General features: G+C 44.9%; 2 long non-coding RNA genes across 2 annotated transcripts in view; one reads left to right on the top strand and one right to left on the bottom strand.

Moving 5' to 3' along the window:
• LOC143821771 (uncharacterized) overlaps positions 1 to 1,706 on the bottom strand; it is a 40,876-nt gene extending 39,170 nt beyond the window's left edge. The window contains exon 1 of the long non-coding RNA XR_013225906.1: positions 1,580 to 1,706. This is a non-coding gene — a long non-coding RNA (uncharacterized LOC143821771). The remainder of the gene's footprint in view (positions 1 to 1,579) is intronic.
• The window catches only part of LOC143821770 (uncharacterized), a 97,053-nt gene that overhangs the window by 3,647 nt on the left and 80,792 nt on the right, over positions 1 to 12,614 (top strand). The gene's annotated exons all lie outside the window — the stretch shown is intronic.

Here is a 12,614-nt window from a genome sequence, read left to right as displayed (position 1 = left end):
CACAGCCCTGTCAGAGCTGTTCTCACAGACCAGTCCTGCCAGAGCTCTCTCAGCCCTACCTACTCCACAGGGTTTCTGTTGTGGGGAGAGGAAGGGAAGACAATTGTAAGCCACTTTGAAACTCCTTTGGGCAGTGAAAAGCGGGGTATAAAAACCAACTCTTCTTTTCCTCCTTGGTTCATCTCTTAGGATGCATACAGTTGAACATTACTAGAACGTGGATGCTGGACGGCATGAGCTTTTGGTTCTTATTTACACAAAGCTATGTCTTGCTGCTAGACAGCAGAACTATTGAAAGGGAGAAAAGTACAGTAAATAAAATGATGCACATTATTTTATTTTTTTTGAAAAGGATTTAGCGATGACATAAGACAAGTACAAAACAAAATGCAGTAAGGAAAAAAACATAGTATCATGAGCCTAATTTATCTCCACTGCTTGAATTGTATTGACAATTAGGTCTAGGGCTCACAGCATTAATAACTACTGCACTGTGTCTTCTGGTTTAATTTGGTTCTATACTGTAATAAATGGTCACCATTTTAGTAATGTTTTCATTGATTTCATCCTACTCAGCTACGTTTGTTTAAAATGTGTACAGTTAGGCATTATAATTTATACGCATGATTTTTTTTTTACTTTGTTATAAATGACATTTTCTCATGCTTTAAAAAATGTGAAGATCTTCTGGTGTTAATCAGATAATTCCCTGCAATCTAACACAGCTTTGTTGATCAGTTATGTTCAAATTGGGTGACAATAGGGCTGCTGGGTTTCTTGGAGGGGGGGGAGAGAACCTTCTCCTCCAATGAAATGGGCATTTTTTTTCCATACAAGCATGCTAAAACTCCCCACCCCCACCCCAGTCTGACAGATTGAGATGGAGGCAGGAGGGTAGTTTTTTAATCTTCAGAGCAGGGGTAGTCAAACTGTGGCCCTCCAGATGTCCATGGACTACAATTCCCAGAAGCCCCTGCCAGCATTCGCTGGCAGGGGCTTCTGGGAATTGTGGTCCATGGACATCTGGAGGGCTGCAGTTTGACTACCCCTGCTTCAGAGTATGGGGATGAGAGTACAGGAGACTCATTCTACTGGGACAATTAAAAATTCACTGTTTTACCCCACTGCTGGGGGAACAACTTAAAAGAGGAGTGGGGAATGAGCTGGAGTGACCATTGGCCAGGCTACGATTTTTTGGAGAATTGGTGAACTCCCCCCCCCCAAAAAAAAACACACACACACATACACGAACACACACCTCAGCAGTTAAAGGGAAACCCAGTGAAACTGGTAATCCTGGGCAGTTTTCCCAGGCTTCTCTGGAAGGCGGACAGAAGGTTGGACAGATGGATGGATGGACGGACAGACAGACAGATAGATAGATGGACAGACGGAGAGACCTCTACTATTTTACTAAGGAAAATGCTTTGGTGCTTGGATGATAGAACTTAAAAGCAACGCCTCTTTACCTGCATCTGAGATGATTTAATGTGTGCAAAGATCTAATTCCGTCCCTTAACTGTGTGAGACTTCCTCCTGCATCAGACAAAAGGGGTTAGAGGATAATTTGTTTGCTTACTTTTCTTCCTGAGATCACGTCTCCATTTGTGCAGAGAAGCAACTTCATTTCCAAATCATCGCGTTTTCCAAGCTCCCTAGGGAAGGCCAGGCAAAGACGCCTCTAGCTCTTTGTAGTGCAAGCGTTCCTGTAGTCATAGATCAATAAAAACCCCACTTTTCATTCTGTAAATGCTCCAGCCCCCATAGGAAATTCTGGTCTGTGTCCCAGTCACCTGTAAGTCCTCCATGCTGTTAGAGATTTGGATAAGGGAACTGCTACTTGATAAGAGAGTCGGTCTAAGTGAGTGGGGTTAAAGGATCACACCAGGATTGAGCAGTCCCAGTTCCAAATCCCAAATCAGCTGTGAAACTCACTGGGCCAAGGGGAGAAACATGGCATCCATTTGCATGTAATATCTAGGTCCCATGAAATTCCTAGCTAAATGGAAGGCCAACGCTCCAGTTCTGGTGGTGAAATGTGCTGTCCTGTCTCAACAGGCAATGACATTCCGAGGTGGTTTCTGTGCATTCTGTCCCTGGACTTAACCGGTAGTCTCCCGTCCAAACCAGGGCTGATCCTGTGTCATCTCTGAGTTCTGATGAGATCAGGCTAGGCTGGGCTGGCCAGGTCAAGTCATGCCCCCGCAGACAGTTTCAATTATCCTGAATTGTGGAGTCACTCTTTTGGGATGACCCAAGTTGACACATTCCTGTGATAGCTGCTGAGCATTTTCTCCTGTGCCCTGGCATGAAAGGGATGTTCTTGTCAATGAGATGCTGCTGAAGGAGACGGAAGAAACCCATAACCCCGAAATTACCCGGGTAGAATAAAAGCACAGGGGAGCAGTTTCCAGTGACCAGCTCTGTAAGCCAGAGCAAAATCTAATTAAATCTTACTAACAATGGCATGCTGTACTCCCTCAGCTCTTAATACATGCCCCATAGAGAGAAGGACACACATTAAGGGAATCGTTTCAAAGCCAAATAATGAAAATTTTGTTGGGCGGCAGAGTTGCCAGCAGTTATTAACAAATCCCGAGGAAAGGTCAACCCGAGAAAGACGGCAAGGAAGGAGACCTGTAAAATTAAAGCCTTTTGTGAAGAATTATTTGTTTGACTGAACTGCACGGGGCTCTTCCAACCTCCTGTCTTAATGAAAATGTTACAAATCGAGTTCATTTTCAAGCAGGGCACCTTTCCTTTTGCTGTCTAGAGAAGGCAGCCACATTAGAGATCAGAGCCACAAGGTGAGGCAGCCACAAAAGGGACGAGGGCTTCAAGGCCTGTAGTCAGAAACAGAATCGTCTCCCCACAGATGTAGCGTTATGATCCTTCTCATTTCTTCCCATTTGCAGTTCAAAGCCATTGGCCATGCAGGAAGAGTTCTGATAGCTTTCTCCACAAGCCTTCCACCCAATCCTGTCTGTGAGGGCATGGCATCCCGCTTCAGTGTCTTTGCATTTTCTTTTTTCACATACCAAAGGGCTTTCACTCTCAGTCCCTAAACCTGTTCCTGACTTAACCTCAGGAAACATGAAGTAATTAAGCTTCTCTGAATACAAAATGATTCCTTATATCAGCTCGGTTCGTACTTTACAGTGAATGAATACACAATTTGTGTATAAAGGTAAAGGTATCCCCTGTGCAAGCACCGAGTCATGTCTGACCCTTGGGGTGACGTCCTCCAGCGTTTTCATGGCAGACTCAATACCATGAGTGGGTGGTTTGCCAGTGCCTTCCCCAGTCATTACCGTTTACCCCCCAGCAAGCTGGGTACTCATTTTACCGACCTCGGAAGGATGGAAGGCTGAGTCAGCCTTGTGCCGGCTGCTGGGATTGAACTTCCAGCCTCATGGGCAAAGCTTTCCGACAGCTGCCTTACCACTCTGTGCCACAAGAGGCTCTTAATTTGTGTATAGGGTACACTATTACTGTAGACATATGTTGGGTGATTCTCACGTTACATCCAACGCAAAAGTCTAATTCTGACCCTTAACTGTGCAAGACTTCCCCCTGCATCGGACAAAGGGGTTTAGAGGCTGATTTGTTAGCTTACTTTTCTTCCCAAGATCATGTCTACATTTGTGCAGAGAAGCAATTTCATTTCAAAAGCATCCCATGTTCCATGCTCTCTAGGACAGGGGAGGACAGGCCAAGTCACCCCTTCCTCGTTTCACTTGTAAATTCGGGCTGTTTCTTACAAAGAGGTGGACATGCAAGATATATACAAGTTCACTGTAACATGTTACCCGTGGCCAAAAAGGTCTACTTCGACCAGCAACAGTTCCACAGAATCTCTGATGAGATCTTTCACATCACTTAGTGATTCAGTGGGGAGGAGAACATGGTCTGTGCAGATGACAGAAGCTAAGCAGGGTTGGTACGTAGATGGGAGACCACCAAGAAAGGCTGTACTGAGGAAGGCAATGGCAAACCACCTCTACTTCTCACCTGCCTTTAAAACACCTTGCTTGGATCAGAATAAGTCAGAATTGTGACTTAACAGCAAGTACACACCTTCTACTTTATCCTTTCAACTAGAGATGCCAGGGATTAAACCTGGGATCTTCTGATTGCCAAGCAGATGCTCTACTACTGACCCACAGATCTGGTTTGGGTCTGCTCCAGTTTCCCCCCACCCACTCTCCAATTCAGACTTTAAAAAAAACATTAAAAAATAAGAACTTGCCAGATAAAGAATATGTGTAAAAACTGAAATTCCTATTCCGTTGCTTTAGATTTAGACACTTGCTCTGCCTTTCCCAGGCTGCCATAAAGGACAAAGGGAGATACCTCCTCTCTGTAAGGCACTCACTGAAATGTGATTTTGTCTACTGTAAGAACGTGGCAAACAGCAGATAGGGTAGTGGTGGCAAAGGGGGAAGGCTGTAGGCAGCGACAGGAAGACAAGCATGTGCAGGCAGCTTCCTTGCACATGTGAACCTAAATGAATTGTTCAAATACAAGCAACCCTTTAGTTCAGGGGTAGTCAAACTGTGGCCCTCCAGATGTCCATGGACTACAATTCCCAGGATACCCTGCCAGCATTCACTGGCAGGGGCTCCTCGGAATTGTAGTCCATGGACATCTGGAGGGCCGCAGTTTGACTACCCCTGCTTTAGTTGTACATTCAGTGCAACCTATTGTGCTTTTTAAGATGGTCTACAAAATGGAGTGCAAATAATGCAGTTGCAGGCCCTCTTCAGTGACCATTTGCAAGTGGATTCTGCCATTTCTTTATCTGCGATCATTGAGAGTCACTGTGAATACTGAGCTAGACGGATCTGGGATATGACCCATTATAAGGAAGTTTTGTATCTTCATATGTGCTCTACTACTAGCAAGCTTAGGATCAGACTGCTAGTTTAACTCGCCAGCTAAATCATTCTCAGTTCTGTCAGCATCTTTGTATTCCTCAGCTCTATCCTAGCAGGCAAAACCAAGGAACACACATTTCATTAAACGAATGCCTTTTAGTGTGCTCTTGGCTGCTATCTGCCTTGATAGAACCCTCGTTGTAGCTGTCAAAGGCCACATCTTCCTGATGGATTACGCTTTCCTGCCTACTGTTCCGATCTCACATTATCAAGGTCACCAAATATAGTGGATCCTTGGGGCTTTCCAATTGCTCTGGCCAATACATGGCCATCTATCACCAGACAGGATCTCCCCTTGAGTGTAACAGATAGCAGGAATGGAAGAGTACCTTGGTCGCCAGTATATCAACCTGAAACAACTTTGTTCCAGCTCTCAAAGAACCATTCGTCTCTCCTAAATTACGATGAGTCTGACACCAGGTCTCTCTGCAATAGCATTTGAAGGTCTTCTTTTTCTCCCTAAAGTTGCATTTAGATCTCGCACAATGGTCTGTCAACTTTCACCTATCGATTGTCTCCTTTTCCTTGGATTGTAGGGATGAGAAAGCCCAATTTCCCAGGGGAACTCAATGCCCTGGAAGTTAGGGAACTGCTGTTTCTGTAGGTTTGGGAAGCCTATCAGATTCTGGGTCCAAAAGCAAAGCTAGCCAGCAAGTGCCAGCTTGGTGTAGTGGTTAACAGTTGTGGATTCTAATCTGGAGAACTGAGTTTGACTGCCCACTCCTCCACATGCAGCCAGCTGAGTGACCTTGAGCTAGTCACAGTCCTGTTAGAGCTGTTCTCTCAGAGAACACCTACCTCAAAGAGTGCCTGTTGTGGGGAGAGGAAGGGAAGGAGATTGTGAGTCACTCTGAGACTTCTTCAGGTAGTGAAAAGTGGGGGATAAAGCCCAATTTCTTCTTCTAAGAAACATATGCTTTTTTTTCTAATTTCAGCACCCAAGACATGTCACTGCATTAAACCAAGTTACAACAATTAACTATGAAAACAACTGAACAATGTTAAAGAACAGCAACATTGACAATGTAATAACTAAACCTCTGAATCGATCCATAATTATCATTAAAAGAAAACAAAGACAATGCAACGGACTTCACCTGAAGCTACACACTGTAATTTCAGTCCCCGTCCCAGGAAGCATTCTCCTTTGTCATTAGGGAAAGGGGCCCTGGCTCAATGGCAGAGAATCTGCTTGGCACACTGTAGATCCCAAGTTCAATCCGCAACATCTCCAGTTCAGGCAGTAGGAGATGGGAGACGGGAGACCTGGGGGAAGCATTTTCCTTTGTTGTTAGGGAAAGGGGCCCTGGCTCAGTGGCAGAGAATCTGCTTGACACTCTGTAGATCCCTTACTTCTGCATCTTCAGCACTCATGTTCTCCAACCCACTGCTTGATCGTTTTCAAACTTTTGTTCACTTTTCAGTACTTTTATGGGCAAACTCCAGTGTGGACCCCACTTTCCAAATCAACATTCAGAATTCAGCAGCATTCTCTACAATCCCCTTTCCCCCCCCCCCAAAAAAGAAACCCCAAACCCTCTCTAATGTAACATTTTCATTTTCTGTTAGGTTCTACAAGGCTAAGAGGTAGTTCATGTATGCACCAATGACACGAGTTAATTGCATAGTTACTGAGAGAAGATGTAGGAGCCCCTGGGAGCAAGGCTTCCGAAAGGTTGCCGGGTTGCTCATTATCTCTTTCCCTTCTCTTGTTTCTGTTTTGCTCTATTTCATCATGAGCAGAACACTACGGAATACCAATGAGACAGCGCTTGGCAGCACCTAGGCCAATCCTATTGGTATAATTAATCAGGGATTCAGCCAAAACTCAAAGTTTTAAAGCTCATTTGTGGGTCAGGGGACCCAAATTCAAACATCAACATCATCCTTTGAATGATAGCTCAAGATATTGATGGGGGAGGGGAATGCTTCCTTCCCTCGTCTCATTATTTCTAATGGTTTCAGTTTAATATTTGTGAAGTGAAAACTGAACTGAAGAGAAGAAGATGCCTTAAGCTAAGCAATGGAATGGGTGGGATGATGCTCCCTCTCTGATATGCACCAATCCTGGAACATTTAACCTTCGAACCCAGTAATGGGTGAGAACACCAGCAAGATTGCAGCCAAGAAAAGATGTTGTGGATCAATGACCCAGCCTATGCAAGATTGCTAACTAATTATGTGTGCATTGGCTCTGTCCCAAGAAGTGATTTTATCCCCCTCCCTGAGACTTACAATATTATAATCAAGGGGGAGTAGAAACTTGGACACAGTTTTGTTTGCAGGAGGAGGGTATTTTCAGGCTAAGGACATAAGAAGAGCCCTGCTGGATCAGAGGAAAAGTGCATTTCATCCAGCATCCATTATCTTAGAGTGCCCAACTAGGGCCCATTCTGCACACATAGGATAATGCACTTTCAATGGGCTTTGGCAGCTGGATTTTCCTGTGCGGAACAGGAAAATCTACTTCTAAAGTGCATTGAAAGTGCATTATCTATTGTGTGCAGAATAGGCCTAGATGGGCATGAAGACCGCAGCTCTCTCCTGCTGTTTTCCTTTCAGAAGCTGGTATTATGGAACAGGCAAGTAAAGGGAAGAGAAGCTGAAATAAATGAATTCTCACTTTTATGTTATAGCTCTCTTTGAATATCATGTGCAGCGCTCCATCTACAGTTGGTGTGCTCAGGGTTTATCAGTGTGACGATCGTACAGAGAGATTACAACAACTTTATAGTAAAGTTGAAGTATCCATAAGGAAGTCAGAAGCCATCATGAAATGGAGTGTCAAAGACACAGGCTACACATTCCTTCGCTAAGGAGATATAAGCAGAGCAATGCTACTTAGAAATGAAATAGAAATGTTTCTTTTATGACTTGTATCTGTGGAATAGGACTGTCAGATGTCATTGTAACAAATACCAGGCTCACAGAAACAAAAATGCACAAGCAAGAATGATCAGGCATGAAGAATCATTCTGATTAGCAAATGAATTGCCAAACACTTTCCTCCCCTCCGCTGATGGTGATGAGGTTATCCGTTCAGTCGTGTGCAGGCCTCGGCGATCCTATAGGAAAGTCTTCGCCATGTGCCCCTATCTCTGACTGCTTCTTTTAGTTGGTTCATGGTCATTCCTGTATCGGCTTTGATTGTGTCGAGCCAGCAGATCCTTTGAGGACCACATTTCCTTTTGCCGCCGACCATGCTGAGCATTAAATGATTTTTCTAGCGAGTTTGATCGTATGATGTGTCCGAAGTTTGTGAGCTTTAGCCGTAATATCTTCCCTTCTAATGACATAGTTGGTTTGCTCCTCTCTTGTTGGTAACTTTGGCTGTCGATGGTATTTGCAGCATTCGTCTCCAACACCATAATTCGAAAGCATCTGTCTTCCTTCTTCAGGGTCCAGCTTTCACATCCATAGGTTGTTATGAGGAAGAGTTAAATGCCCATTTTTTGGGAAAGTTTACATTCAAAAACTGCTGCCACCGTTAGCCCTACTGGCACAAAGTTCAGAAATTTTGCTGAAACTAAGCAGGTCAAAATCTGGTCAGTGCTGCAGAGCCTTGCAGACCCATGCTGGCTGAAATGTGTGTCTTAATGTAAAACTAAATCAGGAGCGAGCCCCACGGATGGTCTGTGATTATTGTTTCCAACAAGCTTGAATCCATGAAGCAATTCATCCACAACTTAGGACAACTGTCTCCTCTTTGCAATCTTTTAAAGGAAAAGAATACATCAGGAGGGGCCGGGGGAAGAGACATTCAAAGGTGATTATATTATATTTTCTAGACTGAAATCCACGGCAAGCTCCAAGTGGCGCCTCTGTGTCTGGCTTTCTGATCGATGCAGGTAATGCTCGTGTATTCGTGAAGTGCCAGAATAGGTCTCCTTAAACATCCATGGGGTTTCTTTCAAAAGGGGGGAAAGGGGCATTCTGGCCTTCTATTGTGAGGGGGAAATAAAAGTGTGATTTTAAAGCACAATATCATCAAATTGCTTTTAAGATGCCCATTTGAGAGGGAAAAAAATAATACCCTGCGGAGGCATATAAGTCTTTTGACTGGCTGATAAAGGCCAATGTATCCCTCCTGCCTCCTCCATTCCCTTGAGAAGGACCTCTCCCCCGCCTCCCTTCGAAAAGATAGTGAGGGAACATCATCCTTTTGTCTCACAGCATTCAAGTATTGATTTCTTATGTTCTCTGGCACGCAAGGCAGCCAGGCTCAGTTGACCGAGTGGAAAGGGATTCCATTTCCAATTACTTTAAATGACAATATCATCAAAATGTTATCTACATCAGCAGTTTGGTAGGAAAAATGGTGTGACCTGATCTTTCCCTTTCTATGCATCAAAGCCAAGGAGAAGAGTTGGGAATAAATATAGTTCTCGGAGAGTTTGCAGCTGGGGGCAGAGAGCGAAGTTGTTCTCCTGTTACATCAGCTAAACCGAGGGAACAGAACTTCCTTCTGTTACTCCCAGCGGCTCCCTGGAAAACAGGGAAAGACTGTCGGGGGGCGCCCAGAGAGGCAGCTGAAGCCATGTCTAGGGGATACCATGTTGGTCTGTATCACATGATAGTCTGCCAAAGTTCCTGGCATGTTGGAAACAGGCATGTCAAGAAGGAAGCTGGGCTAAAACCTCTTTCTCTGGAGTGCTTCTTTTTGATGTGGGAGGGAAATTTTTGCATGGAGAAGCATTCCATGGATATGTGAAAGCCTAGCTGCAGACTGAAGTGGTACAGACCAGGCACAAATTGACAACTAGCAGCTGGTTGTCCCTGAATCAGCTCCTCCTTTCCTTCTTTTGCGTTCCTTCCCTTTTTATCCTGCTTTTCTTCCAAGAAGTTTACACTTCTTTCTGTCCCCTATTAAACTCACAGCAACCCTGTGCAGAGGGTCAGACTGAGAGCAAGCGGTCTGACCAAGATTTGTGGCAGAGTCTAAACCGGAACCTGTGTCTCTGAAATCCTACTCCACTCCTCTAACCATAAATGCAGCTGTATCAATATTCATTTTTGTGTTTTATGTATTTGATGCATGCATGTGCTTCCGTGCACTGATGAAACAACATATTAAAAGAACTGATAAAAGTGAAGACATGAAACATTTGTAGTGGGGTTTTTTGTAGCGTTAAATCAATGGAAACATGCATATCAATAATGCACAGAGAGAAAGGACTGAGGGATTCCCAATGCATCAGGTGCACTTCAGAAACAAGACCAGGATGTTTAGAACTCAAAAATGTGGAAAGGATTTCTGAAATATCCCTGGATAATCCATTGTTTCAAGTACCTATTGTCTGTACCATAAATAAAGCCGGAGAAGGATGGTGGGAGGAGTTGAGACTCATCGTCTACCTAATTGGGCCCCTGGGGAATTACTTGCCCCAGAGCACAATCAGGCAGGGGATGGCCCACCTCTAACTGCTTCCACCTCCCAGAATGGCCCTTGTGGAGGACACTCGCCCCCTCCCAGAGACCAATCAGGCAGGGGACACGCTATCCCCAACTGCCTTCCCCTTCGCTTTCCAGCCACATGAAGAGGCAACAGTCAAGTAAGGTGGCCCTAGCCCAAGCAGCCCAGCCACTGCTTTGCCAGGCCTTGGCAGGGCTGCCTGATTGGTTGTGTGGGGAGGGAGGCAAGGAGCGCCTACCCAAGCTCACCCCTGCCCCAACCAGCCTTGCTGCAGCCTGGTGAGGCCTCTCCGGGGATTCCAGGGGGTGGGGGCGGCTAGAGCCCGTTGTATTTTTTAATACAATGGGCTTTTCTGCTAGTATGTAATATATTTCATTCTCCCTATTTCTGCTTTCCAAGTTATGCTTCAAAACAATAAATGCTGGAGTTGCAGCAAATTATCTAGAGTTACTTTACTGCATCCATGGGCACATTGACATTTAGGGCATGGTTTTAGATTAGTTTTAGATAGCCATTCCACCCGTATGCACACAGAACAGTCAGAAGTTTTTCCATCTACAAGTTCCAGGCAGCGTAGGGATCACCGGAACTCTTTTTTCTCAGTTTTAAGCAAAAAACAAAGTTTGTCATGTGGATGAATTGAATTGATAAATGTGTTTTATCAGCAGAATGGATTAGGCTGTTTGCATTTGGTCCCCCACAATCTCAATTCATCCTGCCAATGAGACATGTTTCATCACAGCGCAGGTCCACCATCCTGACAGAATGTGTTCTGTCAACATCCCGAATCCATCCTGTCAACAAAACCGTTTCAGGGGGAAAATAACTCAATCTCTTCTGTCAACACCGAGAGCAAAACTGCATTGTTAGTATTTTTTTTTTAAAGAAATTCCAGCAGCTAAATATTTTTAGACTACAAATGGGTCAGAAAGCAGGATTGTGTCAGTGGATCTGTCGTGTTAACTGAGAACCATCATAGAGATGAGTTCACTGTTTTGAGGGGGCTGGTGCAGGATTCAGGTTCCTAGAAATCGTAGAGGCCAGCACTCAGAGGAATCATTTGGAAAAATGGGGGCACTTTTTCTGCAAAAGCTCAGATACTGGGAGGAAGTGGTCGTACCCCTGTGAACTATTGAAATACAGGTGACTGGAGGCTCTGAAAACAAATGCATTTTTAACAAATCAAATGAAAAATAATCTGGGGTGCTTTCTTCTTGCTCAGTGTCCCCATTTAGAGATGTTGTTTCTGTACTATATACCGGGGGTAGTCAACCTGTGGTCCTCCAGATGTTCATGGACTACAATTCCCATGGGAATTGTAGTCCATGAACATCTGGAGGACCACAGGTTGACTACCCCTGCACTGAAAGCTTTACTGTGCCTACATCAGTTGGTTAACCTGCTGTTCCTGATGCACCTTTATCAACAGCTTGAAATGCATCAGTTAACAGATGAAGCTTTAGAAAGGTAAAGGTAAAGGTATCCCCTGTGCAAGCACCAGGTCATGTCTCACCCTTGGGGTGATGCCCTCTAGCGTTTTCATGGCAGACTCAATACAGGGTGGTTTGCCAGTGCCTTCCCCAGTCATTACCGTTTACCCCCCAGCAAGCTGGGTACTCTTTTTACCGACCTCGGAAGGATGGAAGGCTGAGTCAACCTTGAGCCGGCTGCTGGGATTGAACTCCCAGCCTCATGGGCAGAGCTTTCAGACTGCATGTCTGCTGCCTTACCACTCTGTGCCACAAGAGGCTCTGAAGCTTTACACTACATGTAATTCCTTACCTTCAGATGCTACAGATCTAACTGCCATTTGCAGCCATAGTAAAAGGGCCCAGTATGATGCAACGGTTAGCATGTCAGGCTGGAATCTCTACTCTGCCATGGAAGCTCACTGGATGACTATGGACCAATTATTCTGTCTCTGCCTAAACATACCTGGTGTATAAGGGACAGCTTGGTTGTAGTGGTTAGGAGTGGCAGCTTCTAATCTGGTGAGCCAGATTTGATTCCCTGCTCCTTCTCCACCTTGGGCTTGCCACAGCATTGATAAAGCTGTTCTGAACAAGCAGTAATATTAGGGTTCTTTCAGCCTCACCCACCTCACATGGTATCTATTGTGGAGATAGGAAAGGGAAGGAGATTGTAACCCACTTTGAGACTCCTTCCAGTAGAGAAAAGCAGCATGTAAGAACCAGCTCTTCTTCTTCTTCCCTCTCACCCTCACTTACCTCACAAGGTGTCTGTTGTGAGGAAAGGGAAGGGAA

This window comes from Paroedura picta, chromosome 12, assembly GCF_049243985.1.
Source record: "Paroedura picta isolate Pp20150507F chromosome 12, Ppicta_v3.0, whole genome shotgun sequence".
NCBI classification, from domain to species: Eukaryota; Metazoa; Chordata; class Lepidosauria; order Squamata; family Gekkonidae; genus Paroedura; species Paroedura picta.
This window is presented reverse-complemented; position numbering and strand designations above follow the sequence as displayed.